This window comes from Bubalus bubalis, chromosome 19, assembly GCF_019923935.1.
Source record: "Bubalus bubalis isolate 160015118507 breed Murrah chromosome 19, NDDB_SH_1, whole genome shotgun sequence".
Lineage (NCBI taxonomy): Eukaryota > Metazoa > Chordata > Mammalia > Artiodactyla > Bovidae > Bubalus > Bubalus bubalis.
The window spans coordinates 50,220,277-50,233,010 of record NC_059175.1 but is presented as its reverse complement, the minus strand read 5'-3'; the positions used below and the strand labels follow the sequence as shown (position 1 = coordinate 50,233,010).

Here is a 12,734-nt window from a genome sequence, read left to right as displayed (position 1 = left end):
AGGCATAAAACTTCACAGACTTATCCACTAAGATTTCCTGTAATGATTCAGAAATCTACAGACACAGGGGAAGGGGCTTGACAAATTATTTGGGTGTGATAACATGATCCACATGAATGGTAGGGGATAATAGGCAACTTAACTCACTGCAAATCAAACAGCTCCATGATCCATCATTAACCTAAGGGAGCCTTCACTTTATTGAAGTAGCCCACTAAATGAACAGGTCACCACCTATTTAAAAGCTCAGAGATTTGTTAATGTTCCAAGGATTTACAGTCTATTAGATCAGATGACCAGAACTATAGGCACTTCGGAGAGCTAACATGCTTTGGTGTGTGTGTATAAATATTTTAAAGAAGATTTTTTAAAATTGATTTAAACAGGGCACGCTACATTTGTGACATTAGGCTGTATAAATGTGCACATGTCACGTTGAAAAGAAAAATGAAAAAGGATTCTGTAGAGAGATACTCCAGGAGCAGAAATAAGTTTCCACTCTAAGCCGACTTTCATAATGCAATTAACTCCATTAGAGAGAATGGAATGAATACTGTTCAAATAAAGACAATGCAGTTAGCAGCAGCAATTCAAGAAGAATTAGCAATGCCCTTCTGAAGAGAGCTACCGAATTAAACCTTGGTGGGTTTTAAGATTAAGCCATTTAATTGTTACTTCAGGAGCTCTGGACTTTGCATAGACAGGAGTCCAGGTGTTAACACTGATTCTTCTCTGTTCTCTACAGATAACAAAACTGAATCTCAGAGCCAATTAAGAAAAATCTTTACAGTCCTTATTTCCCCCTTTTTAGTGTATTTTGGGAGGTTTATTTTAATGGTAGGCACCATGGGGAATTAGGGACATCATACACAATGAGATGGTATTGAATCTTGAGGTGAAAAGATAACTAGTGTTTGCCCAAATTAATCTGTCTTAACTTTAAAACCATTTTTTTGGTAGGCTGACACTCAAATTCTGCCCTTTTTATTTCTTAAATCATTTTAATAAGAGAACACTGCTTCAGTACCAAATACTAATACAAATGGCATGATTAGTTAGCAATAACTATATTCATGGATCAGATTATATGCATAATTACAATAAAAAGTCACATAATTCATTAATTGTCTCACTTTTCTCCCTAAATATAACCACTCTTAACATATCATATGCAAATTGCTCAGAATCCTGTTATATGTATCTGTATGTTTAGGTGAATGTGTATCCATTCTATCATTCATTCATTCAGTAATTCAAACAAATAATTACTGAGGGCTTCTAAGTGCCAGGTACTTCTGTAGGCCTTTCTTCATGGGCCTTGTGGTTTATTTTGGAAGATGGATAACATAATGCAGCATGATGTAAGTTGAAGCAGGTCTGGTTTAAATAAAATTAAATAGATAATGGGTAGAGAGAATTCTGGAGAATGAAGTTGTATTAATAGACTAGTTATAGCTCTTAAGCAAGAATATTTAAACTGAGATCTACATGAATTAAAAGGGGAAGCTGGGTAACTGCCAAGTCCCTCTGGCAGGGATAAACTGGGCATAATGAGAAAGAAAACTGAGGGACTAGGCCAGATATTGGCTTTAAACTATGAAAGTACCTTGACCATGACATTGGAGGGTTTACATCCGGCTAGTATGCAATGAATTGTTAGAGGAGGGAGCTAACAGTAGAAGCAATCTTTTTCAAAGACCAGTTTCAAGCCAAAGATAACATAAGTTGAATCAAAGGTAACTATGGTGGAGCTGAGAAGTGACTGGATGAAAGACATATTTGGACAATAAAGCTATGAAGCCAGTAGACTCAACTGTGGCACTAATTATGGAAAAGGCAAGGTCTCAGGGTTGATCCCAAGTTCTTTAAAAACTAAATGAATAATTATATAGTTTACTAGAATGAAGAAAAACTTTAAAGTTACTATATTTAGGTTGTGGTAAGAATGGGCAAAAATCATGAGTTTGAGTTTTGAAAAAGCTGGGTTCAAAAAAAAAAGATGTTGATATGGGCTAAACTTGTGATCCTCTTCCCACATTCAGGGACCAGATGTGTTGAATTGCTAACCCTCAATATAATGGTATTTAGAGATACGGCCTTTGGGAGGAAATAAAGGTTAGATGAGGTCATAATGGGGTTTCCCTGGTAGCTCAGCTGGTAAAGAATCTACCTGCAATGCAGGAAACCCTGGTTCGATTCCTGGGTTAGGAAGATCCCCTGGAGAGGGGAATGGGCATCCACTCCAGTATCCTGGCCTAGAGAATTCCATGGACAGAGAAGTCTGGGGCTACAATCCATGTGGTCACAAAGAGTCAGTCACAACTGAGCAACTAACACTTTCACTTTGAAGAAACACCAGCGAGTTTGTTCACTCTCTTTGTCAATATCAAGAAGTCATGTGAGTACACAGCAAAAAGACATCTATGTGCAAACTAGAAACTCTCACCAGGAACCTAATTAGCCAGCCCCTTAATCTTGAACTTTCTACCTTCCAGAATTGTGAGAAAATAAGTTTCTGTTGTTTAAGTCACCCAATCTATGGTATTTTGTTCTAGCTGCCTAAGCAGACTAATATAGATATGCAAGTGGAAATACTAAGTAGGCGTTCTTAGAGACTAGAGACTAGAAACTGATGCTCAGCATAGGCATTGGAGACAAAGATACCCATCTGGAAAGGGGCATTCAAATGATATTTAAACCTGAGCTGTTACTAAACAAGATTACTCTTGAGTGCATTTCTAGATAGAGAGGTGAGTGGGCCTTGGACTGGGTCCTGGGAAATTCTGATAGTATCTATTTATAGGGCTTCCCCAGTGGCTCAGTAGTAGAGAATCTGCCTGCCAATGCAAGAGATGTGGGTCCAATCCCTGGGTCAGGAAGATTCCCCTGAAGAAGGAAATGACAACCCACTCCAGTATTCTTGCCTGGGAAATCCCATGGACAGAGGGGCCTGATGGACTACAATCCAAAGGGGTTGCAAAGAGTCAGACATAGCTCAGCTACTAAACAACAACATATCTACTTACAGCTAACACTTGAGCAACATGGGATTAAACTTCAAGGGTCCACTTATGTGCACATTTCTTTCAATAGTAAATATTACATGGTGTGCGATTGGTTGCATCCACAGGTACAAAACCGTTGATACAGAAGAACAGAGAATGTAGAGGGCTGACTACGAAACATAGGCAGGTTTTCCGCTGTGTGAAGGGTCAATACCCCTAACATCTGTGTTACCTGTGATGTCCAAGGGATGACTGTATAAGTCTGAAGACAGAGAACTCACCAAAGGAAAGTAAGAAGCAGCAGCAGTCAGGGAGAAAATAATAAAATCATAAGGCAAGGAAAAGCACCTGTAAATTTCTACAGAATATAATCTGAGTACTGGAGTTGTTGGGTTTTAAATTTTGATGGATACTGCCAAATTTTTTCCTCAAAGATTTTGCATTTTATAATCCAGCCCAAACTCTATGAGGTGGGCCTTTTCTTCTGTGGTGTGATTGTGTATTTTGAACATGCCTGACTTTAGTTTTTGTTTTTCAAAAGTAATGCCTGTTTACCACTATCACTGTGTGGAGGTGTGTGCAAACTTCTGGGCTTTGGCAGATTACACACCATAAATTATCATGTATACTTTTGTTTCCTTCATTACTAGTGTTATATAACCATAGGCATATACAATTCCTTGTGAAATACTGAGATTTGATGGTTGTACAGGATAAATATATTAATTCTGCTGTTTAAGATGTATATTATTTATATTTAGTATACATAGATATTCACTGTATATGCAAGATTACTTGACATAACTCTAGTTCAGGCTGCAACAGCTAAACTTCTAACACTGAACTCTCTTCTATGTGAGGATCTTATATAGTGGCGACCTTTTAGAAAACAGTTTAGCAAATACTACATGCGAATTAAGATAACTAGATGTTTCTCTGTGAGACACTCATTTACTTCAAAAAAATCATTCTGGGCTTCCCATTCCTGACTAGGTAAACATATAATATAATATCTTGCCAAGAGTTTGTTTTTCACATTTCACTCACTATCCTATTGCCACTAATTAGAGAAAATAGAGTTTGAGTACATTTTTTGCTTTTAAATCTGCCTGAAATCACATCCCTGGACTAATGGCTATGCTTCATGGAAGTAAATATTGACTCACAAAGTGGTAGGAGGACAATTTCAATTGGGATCTATTGTTAGTTGCTTGTTACTTGAAACATTCCTATGCACTTTCCTGAGAAACAGTTGTAAATGCATCATGCAATTCAGTTCCTATGATAGCACATTTTTTTTTCCCCAAGGGCAGCACAGAGTCTGTGTGTGTGCATCTGTGTGTGCTCAGTTGTGTCCGACTCTTTGTGATCCCATGGACTATGGCCCACCAGGAACCTCTTTCCATGGAATTCTCCAGGAAAGAATACTGGAGTGGGTTGCCATTTCCTTCTCCAGGGGATCTTCCCAACCCAGGGATCGAACCTGTGTCTCTTGCATCTCCTGCCTTGGCAGGCAGATTGTTTACCACTGTGCACCTGGAAAGTACAGAATAGAGGCTCCATTCAGTTCAGTTGCTTAGTCATGTCCAACTCTTTGTGACCCCATGGGCTGCAGCAGACCAGGCTTCTCTGTCCATCACCAACTCCCGGAGTTTACTCAAACTCATGTCCGTTGAGTCAGTGGTTACATCTAACCATCTCATCCTCTGTCATCCCCTTCTCCTCTTGCCTTCAATCTTGCCCAGCATCAGGGTCTTTCCAAATGAGTCAGTTATTTCACATCAGGTGGCCAAAGTATTGGAGTTTCAGCTTCAGCATCAGTCCTTCCAATGAATATTCAGGACTGATTTCCTTTAGGATGGACTGGTTGGATCTCCTTGAATAGTCTATCAGAGGGCAGATAGAATAGAGGCTACTAACATCAGTTCCCTATAGTTAATGTTTCTCAACATTTACCAAGCATTTGTATCTCTTTCAGTTGCACTTTAAAGTATTACTTTGGATAAATTAATTAGCATCACATTTTGGATATTTCTCAACAATCCTTTTTAACATTTAAGATATCATTTTAATAAATGCTGAAATGTCAGAATTATTATTTGATGTTTCATTTGAATTATTTGTGAACATTATTTCACTTGCATTATTAAAATTAAATACATCTTTTAATTGCAGCTTTCACCTGAGCCTTGCATAGTATACATTTTCATCTTCTCTATGTTGGTTCACAAACTCAGGAACTTCTCAGGTGAAATCTGAAACTGGCCCTATAAAGGGAGGCCAACGAAAGACCAAGAAAAAGGCAGACATTCCAGATTGGCAGGTGTCAGGTTTAATAAGCAACAGAACATATACAAAGTTTGTCTTGAGTAGCAGCAAGACAAGCACATCTCTGCATCTACCCACCAGAATCTTAAATTTATATACAGAGGCCTTAAGGAGCCTTTGGGGCTTCCCAGGTGGTGCTAGTTAAGAGCCTGCCTGCCAATACCAAAAACAGGAGATACAGATTTAATCCCTGGGTCAGGAAGACCCCCTGGAGGAGGGCAAGGCAACCCACTCCAGTATTCTTGCCTAGAGAACTCCATGGACAGTGAAGCCTGGTAAGCTATATTTCATAGCATCACATAGAGGTGGACATGACTGAAATGACTTAGCACATGGCACTTAAGGGGGTTTCGTCATGTATTCAGTCCAGATGGCCTCAACAACCTTACTCTCTAAAGGCTGCATCCTTGAAAGAGGTTCTAGTGGGGGAATGGTGGGCACGACTACACTTCAAGGATAAGGGAGAGATGAGGAGCCTCCAATTGCCCAATCCAGCTCAGGGTAATCATCAATCATATCCTGTTTATGACTCTTTCAATTCTAAAGCCTTGATCCTTTATTTCCTTTCTTTCTAAAGATTTCTACCTCATCTATTTACATGCTCAAATATCTATAAAAAGACAAGCCCACAAATTTCCTGGGACTCTGTACTCTCTCTAGCTACCTCCTATTCTCTTTTTATTCAATCATTATAAGTCATGTTCAACTCTTTGTGACCCCATGGGCTTTAGCATGCCAGGTTTCTCTGTCCTCGACTATCTCCTGGAGTTTGCTCAAATTCATGTCCATTAAGCTGATGATGCTGTCTAACCATCTCATCCTCTGCCACCCCTATACGGCAAACCATTCTAGTATTCTTGCCTGCTAAATCCCATGGACAGAGGAGCCTGGTGGGTTATAATCCATGGGTTTGCAAAAGAGTCAGACTCAACTTATCAACTCAACAACCCCTCTCACCTATATCAATTTATGGATCAAATATTATTTTCTCATAAAGCCAACTCTGATTACTCTGTATACAGCCGAAAACTTACCCACACACCAACCATCCCTGATATTCATTCTCTTCTTTGCTTGACTTCCAACCCTTTTGAAATACAGTGGTAAAAGTTTCATTACAAGCTAAACCCCATTGATTCTTTAAACTACCAGAAACATCCATGCCTGTCTATTGAAAGCACGCTTGCCAAAAATAAAAGGATTTTTTAAATTTAGGTGACCTGAAAACTGCTTCTAGCCCAACATGCTAAGTGAATTCCATGACATAAAAAGGCCTGGTCACTGTATGCTTTCCTTTAACCCAGCAGGCCAGCTCTGACTATAGTTAATCTCCACCAAGCTAGCATGTTATAATTTAAAAGGAAGTTTAAAAGGAGAAAGACTTGACTGTTGGTTAGTATCGTCTATGTAGTAATATACTAAATCAAGAGAAGCAACCAAGAATCAAAAAGATAAGTGGCTTCCCTGATGGCTCAGAGGTAAGCCTCTGTCTGCTATGCAGGAGACCTGGGTTCGATACCTGGGTCGGGAAGATCCCCTGGAGAAGGAAATGGCAACCCACTCCAGTATTCTTGCCTGGAGAATCCCATGGACGGAGGAGCCTGGTGGGCTACAGTCCAGGGGGTCACAAAGAGTTGCACACGACTGAGTGACTTCACTTTCACTTTCTTTCCTAAATGCCTAGAGAATAATCTCAAAATTTGCATTCAAACAATTGGCTTACTCTCAAGTTTTCAACTTTCACATCATGCAGATAATAAATCATGACTCTCATCTGTACCTGGAAAAAATATACAATAATTTTTCAGCAAATAGGAGTTATAAAATTCATTGATTATAGGGCACATTTAAGGTGTAATCCATTATACTCATGGGCTTCCCAGGTGGAACAGTAGTAAAGAATCTGCTTGCCAATACAGGAGACACAGGAGATTTGGACTTGATTCCTGGGTTGGGAGGAAAGATCTCCTGGAATAGGAAATGGCAACCCACTCAAGTATTCTTGCCTGGGAAATTCCATGGACAGAGGAGCCTGGCAGGTTACTCTACTCCATAGAATCACATAGTTAGACACGACTGAGCATACATGCAAATACACTTGTAACTAGCTTCTTACTTTATGGGTAAGTTTGTATTCACAACTTATGCCCTAAAGTTTGACTGCATCTTTGGTACTTAGAACTAAATATGTGTCATTCAGCCATTTGTCCACTTAAGTTTAGCAGTTGATATGTAAGTCTGGCATTTCTGTAATGAGTGTCTGCACACAGATTAGGGTTCACCTGCTCTCACTAGAATCTTTTCACATATATGCATGAGATGTACATATTTTAAGAAAAAGTTTACATTATTCAAGTGAAACACCACTTATATATAAGGTAATATAAATAATTTATAGAATAATAACTGATGTTCAAAAAGAAGGGCTATGAAAGATAACCACAACCCTTCAGTAAAAAATAAATAAATAACTGAAGCACACTGAAGATTTAATTCATCCTTTAACACCATAAGATATAGGGCTTCCCAGGTGGCACTAGTGGTAAAGAATCTGCCTGCCAAGGCAGGAGACACAAGAGACAGTTTTGATCTCTAGGTCAGGAAGATCCCCTAGAGTAGGAAATGGCAACACATTTATGTATTCTTGCCTGGATAATTCCATAGAGAGAGGAGCCTGGCAGCCTACCATCCATGGAGCTGCAAAGAGTCAGACATGAGTGCACACACACACACACACACACAAACAAGATTTAATATGATAGAGTTTAGAAACTTCAGTGAATTTAAATTTATAAAAATAGTAAACATAAGTACTGTTTTCAACAGTTTCTGTGTGTGAATGTGTAAGTCGCTGAGTCATGTCTGACTCTTCATGACCCCACAGACTGTAGACCACAAGTCTCCTCTGCCCATGGAATACTCCAGGCAAAAATACTGCAGTGGGCAGTCATTCCTTTCGCTAGGGGATCTTCCCAACTCAGGAATTGAGCCCAAGCTCCTGCATTGCAGGCAAATTCTTGCAGGGAGCCACCAGGGAAGCTCTTCCATAGTTTGACATGTGTGCATTAAATTAAGTGATTAAATTAAGTAATAATTGGTAAGTGAATAAATGTATTCTTAGAACATTTATCAGGGATCTCACAAAAGTAGAATAATATTACATGAATGTCACCTGTTAATTTTTCAGTATCATTAATGTGGAAAAAATGTTATCCCATATTATTAGTCATCTATCATGTGATGCTTAAAAAAAAAACACTTTGAAAAACCACTATTTTATTCAACATAGGGAGCATTATTCATATTCACACAAACATATTTCCCTTCTGAAATCTGATGATGATATATCATACTTTAATATGATAATTCAGAAAAAAAAAACAAAAAACAAAAAAACGCATTGCCTTAAAGCCAAAAGTTAAAATGCTTTTAAAAGCTGTAAGAGTGCAAATTGTTCAATTATATATTAGTAAAGTAAAAAGAATATTCCCATTGAAAATCATAAATTTTCATTCCTTAAATAAGTTTACCTTCATATAAGTTGTCCCTATTCATAAAAACTCTGTATTTAACAAGAAGGATGAAATAATTCCCACCTAATAGTTTAATATAGATAGAATCACCATTTGGTGCCACATTATAAGCAAAATTTTATCTATTCCTGTGGTAACACCAACATAGTAATAAAGGACGTAGTTAGTTTAAAAACTTATAATCTGTCAAAAGATGAAAAGAGTAGAATCATACCTTAAAGGAGACATATATAATCATCCTTTCCCTTCAGGAGTAAAAAGACATTTACAACAACACTACTAGTAGGCTATTTTTATTATACAAGTTCTTAGATTTGATATTTACATGAAACATGCCTCACTTCTGAGGAACAGTATCACTCTACCCACCTTCCTATCGTAATTGTTAGATTTAATGACATGACATCTAAATGGCATAGGTGTGAAAACAGTACTGCTTCACATTTCGCATAAGAACAGCTTAAGCAGACTATTTGCAGTTCTATTTCATCAGCAACAGTGATTTGAGGTTCACAACAGTGTATTTTAAGGAGGAGGAGTGACATATTTTTACCAATCACAAAATGATAAATGATTGATTTCAACCAGGATCACAGACTATTACATGAATCACATTTCTGCCAAAATATCAGCTGCAAAAGATGCTAAGTCTAAGGAGATCAGTTCTGTGCCCCATCCTTTAAAGATTCAATCAGACTGAGGTATAAGTGTGTCACGTGAAGCATTAACAGGGATTTTCCCCCATAAACTGAGGAGTGTTTTTGCTGTGATAAGAAGTTAATATGCATCATCCTATATGTAGGACAAATGACACCCACCTTCCCATAATAATTCCGCTCTTCTCATGGGAATTATCTAAAATGATCACATCACTAAGCTGATCAGTGGAAGGAATGAGGTCCAGTAGGGAAAAAAGCATTCTTGGCTTGAAAAATTCCCCCTACTGCTTGAAAATGGTATACAGCAGTAGAAGTTAAGAATCTAGAAACCGGAGATTTGCTGAACACAACAGAAAAGAAAATGGAACTTTTTTTCTTTTTTTAATGGGGTAGGAGCTTAACATTGACAGGGTTATCCTTGGACGTTAGTGTTCAAAGTAAGAGGTGGTATTATTAGAGGGAAAATGCATTATATTCTGGAATTAAATTTTTAAATGAATATGAAAACTCTTTTTACTCCAGTAGTTTCTATGGCAGGTGGAGGAATGGTCCCTAGATTTTGTTACTGAACCAGCTGACATGCTGATTAGTGGAAAGCTCCTATTTTGTTTATGGTTATGCTCTTGAGCATTCTAAAACAATTCATCAAGCAATTTCTATGGCTTAGGTAGAGTAACCATCTACCTTTTGATTCTGTAGAGACCTTCTCCTGGCATCATGGAAATATTTATAATAAAATGGACTCATTTAAAGTCCTTTTTAGAAATCATAATGAAGACATAACTTAAAATGATTGGGATAATTTAATGAATAAGTGATGCTACTGAAGGATGAGGCTCCATATTTCTGGCAGCTGCATACCTAATACTATTTGACAGTTCTAAAAATGACCAGGTATGCTGAGAAGATTGAACAAACTCATACCTGCTTGGCATGGTTGGATTTTCATGTTTTGGTCATGTATAGTGTAATTCAAAACCGTAAGCATATTTTCAGAATTTACTCTATTTAATTTTTTTTCCCCAGTCAGGATGTAAGGTAATTTTCTAGCTGAGCAATTTGTGAATGAGCTTCACAATACATGATGAGAAACTGAAAATCATCTCAATGGTCACAGGATCAGCCAAAAGTATGTCAGTTCCCTCTCCCGAGAGAACAGAGAATATGTCTATAGGATAGGGAATATCAAGCACTCTGGACTACAAAGGCTCTGAAACCATGTAATTCAGATAGAAAAAGACACAAATAAGGATCTGTAAAAGGAAGAAAATATTTATAAAATGCAAATGGTCTCTTTAAAACTGATTTACTTACATGTACTATATTAATACATATTCCTTATATTTTAAATGGACCCCCAAATGATTAGTATCATTAAGATAATTATGAAATGCCTATTATGTAAGCCACAGCAGATTTAGTAATCCGTACCTCTTCAACTTGTCCCAAATTAGTTTTGTGGTAGGAAACTCAAATAGCTATATACAAAAAGACCAGTCATTGAAACATTTACATTGTTTTACAGTCGTTTCAGTTTTAATGAAGAATGAAGTTTAAAATCAGTGGAGAAGGAGGTAGGGCTATTATTGTATTTTAATAAAAATCAGTTGAGGCATTTTCAGAAGCCGTTTGAAAATAAAGCATTAATGATTGTGTAAAAGAGATATTAATAAAGCCATTTATGATATAAACAGTTGAACACCTAGCATTTTTTTTTCTCCACACGAAAATTTAGAAAAGCAAAGTAAGGTATCTTAGTGGCTAAAACACTTCTTTCCCTCTCTTTGTAATTTAACCCCTCGTTCTGCAGAGGAGAGACTTGTTTAGAACTTACCGAAGTTTCCCAAAGCAAAAACCACGCACCGGTTCCTAATTCAGATGCTAGATCTGTGGGCAGCCTCCCTCCTTCAGCTTCTGATTACGCTAGACAACACTTTATTAATCATGTATGAATTTCTGCGCGTGTACCCTGAAGCGAACACACACTGCAATCTCCATCACCAAAAGAAAAAAGAAGAAGACGCCTTACCTGATGGCAGAAACGGCGGCTGCAGGATCAGTAGCGGAAAGAGCAGCAGCAGTACGTATGCAACAAGCCAGGCTTTGCAACGAAGGTGAGATCTCGCTCTCGCTCTCGCTTTCTCGCTTCCTCTCTTTATCTCTCTCTATCTTACTCTCCCAAATCACTGTAGCAGCAAACTGCGTTGCATTGTTTCCCCTTTCAGTCACAAAAGGCCCTCCAAACCGGGCAGCTAGGAGAAACACCACTTTCTTCCTGGAAGCGGCTTCCTCTCTTCTCAGAAACGCCTGGACCCCTCTCTGTGGCTCCCTCCACGTTTACCCTTCAGATCAATGATGCTCGCGGAGCGGCTGGAGCTCAGCTGCAGCGCCGAGCGGCCAGCCAATGGGGGCGCAGGATTCCCTCCCAGTCATCTCCCCGCCCTCAAAACAAAACACAGCGTGCCTTTGACACAGCACCGAGTTGTGAAAAGTCACTGAATCCTATGTTTGAAATCTATCTCGGTTGTTCTTTTTTTCCCCCTAGCGTTCATTGCATCCAGGTTCTAGGGAATCGAACGAAGCTCGCAGAACACTCATTCAAATCAGCTTAGTGGAGGGGGAACATGGGGCGCGGAGAGAGTGAGGGCACTGGGTTAGTTAGCTCTGGCGCTTTGGCGGGTGTTTGAGGACCATTCACAATCAGAGGAGTGACGATCAGCTGGGAGGCAAAAGGCTTAGGTTTCTAGTACTCACTGCCCTCAGTGACCTGATTCTTTCCTTTTTGTGGCACCAGAAAATAAAGTCCATTTTACCTGAAAGTTGGCTCATTCTCTAAATATTTTCTAAACAAGAATGAGCTTCTTATTAATGATAGCAACCTTATTCATGTCCTTTCTACTAGTTCATTTACCTGTTTCCATTCTCATAGATCTTGGTCCAGATCCTGTGAGGTACTAAAAACTGTTCATTCTACTTTAATTTTGGTGTAGTTAAATATGGGAAGATTTTTTTTTGTTTTTAATTGACATTAACTTCTCTACCTGGGGGAATTTTTTTATTTAGTGATAAATTGCAACTTTATTGAATACTATAATGAGAAAAATCTTAGAAAGAGGAGTAACACGATTGAAAACAATAATGTGACTTCTTCCAAAACCCCAAAAGCACAATGCCTGCTTTATCTGTGATGATCTTTCTTTACATTTCTG

At 38.4% G+C, this 12,734-nt stretch overlaps 1 protein-coding gene across 2 annotated transcripts in view; it reads right to left on the bottom strand.

Moving 5' to 3' along the window:
* CDH12 (cadherin 12) overlaps positions 1–12,508 on the bottom strand; it is a 1,213,596-nt gene extending 1,201,088 nt beyond the window's left edge. The window contains exon 1 of one of the 2 annotated variants that reach the window (XM_044932643.2): positions 11,555–12,508. The gene's annotated coding sequence lies outside the window, so the exon portion shown is untranslated. The remainder of the gene's footprint in view (positions 1–11,554) is intronic. The other variant, XM_025270675.3, reaches the window with a different exon arrangement.
* Positions 12,509–12,734: the final 226 nt, after the last annotated feature.